This window comes from Meleagris gallopavo, chromosome 3 (assembly GCF_000146605.3).
Source record: "Meleagris gallopavo isolate NT-WF06-2002-E0010 breed Aviagen turkey brand Nicholas breeding stock chromosome 3, Turkey_5.1, whole genome shotgun sequence".
In the NCBI taxonomy this organism is placed as follows: Eukaryota; Metazoa; Chordata; class Aves; order Galliformes; family Phasianidae; genus Meleagris; species Meleagris gallopavo.
The window spans coordinates 55251452-55252839 of NC_015013.2; positions in this window are offsets into that span (position 1 = coordinate 55251452).

The window sequence follows — 1388 nt, forward strand, 5'->3', positions numbered from 1 at the left end:
GTGTATAAGCATCCCTAAAATGCTTCCTGACATTTCCTTGGCTGACTAACAATGCCTTTGGCAAGTAGATTACAATTTCACTGTACAAAAGTATTTTCACAAATCAATCAACCAACTGTCCAACAGGCAGAAAATTTCAATGCTGAATTTCAGATCTTTAGAAACAGAAAATAAATACATTTAATAGGGTTCTTGTCCATAGTATGCAGCAATAGCTAAAGATCAACCCAGGTCTATCATCAAACTGCTTTCATGATTGCTTTCATGTTGCTTTTTGAAAACCTTCTAATACAGTAAAACACCCAAAGAAAGGTCATGACTTCTTTGGAGAGAGACAGTTAAGTATTTGCTTTGACAGGAAACAGTCTGGAACAAAATGCATCAACAGTAATAAGCAGCCCCTCAAGACACGATGACCTCTTCCAAGAAATTCTTCAGTATTTCACCAAAGTTTCCAAACTCTCTTTTTAATTCTACCTCTTTTCCACCACATCACATCTCACAGGGTTCTATATCTTCCCATTACCACATTCACAGAATCTCGCTTTAAGATGACTAGGCAATCAAGCTGCCATATATGAAGAAAGATATAAAGCTAAATATTAAGAACAAGCATTAGGAGAATAAAATTCTATTTTACCCCATGAAAACTGAACACCTTTTAACTTCCATGATTTGTGAAATCTGGATCTACTTTCAGTCATCATTTCTAGGCTAGAGCAAAATTAAATCCATGTTTCATTCTGGAGCCTTGTGGGATGTTCCATTTCTGAGAAGAAACAAATGAGAAAGTCAGCTGTTTCTTTGAGGTAACCTTTGTAAAATAGACAGAGGGAAAAAGAGAAGAGAGAGATCTTATACATTTACACATAGATATATGCATACTTAAACAACTTATTGCTTCTATTTTCTAATTTTTATATTCTCCCTGAACACCTACTCTCAGTCATTGTCACCACTTACTCATACAAGGTGCCCTTCTCATACTTCCAAGTTTTCACAACATTAAATCACTAATGAATGCAGATACTTGCTACCACAACTAATAATTTATGAGGAAATGTACCTCTACATCTATGAATTACCAAAACTGCTGTATATTGGCTCAAAATTTTATATTTTCCCTCAGAAGAGAATATTTGCTACCTTCTGAGAAAAGCAGGAGGTCTCAGACCAAATATTAGAGTAGAAGAGTCTGAGAAGGGTAGAAGAGTCTGAAGATGATGTTAAATCTCAGCTTTCTAATTATCAGCTGTCACACAGTTCTGATCTACTCCAAGGGTATGCTCAAAGCTGACAAATTTCCACTGAGGAGCCATAGGAGGCAAAGTTCCCAGAATTTCTAAGTACAATCAATCTGAAATTACAATCAATCATGCAGATTAAAA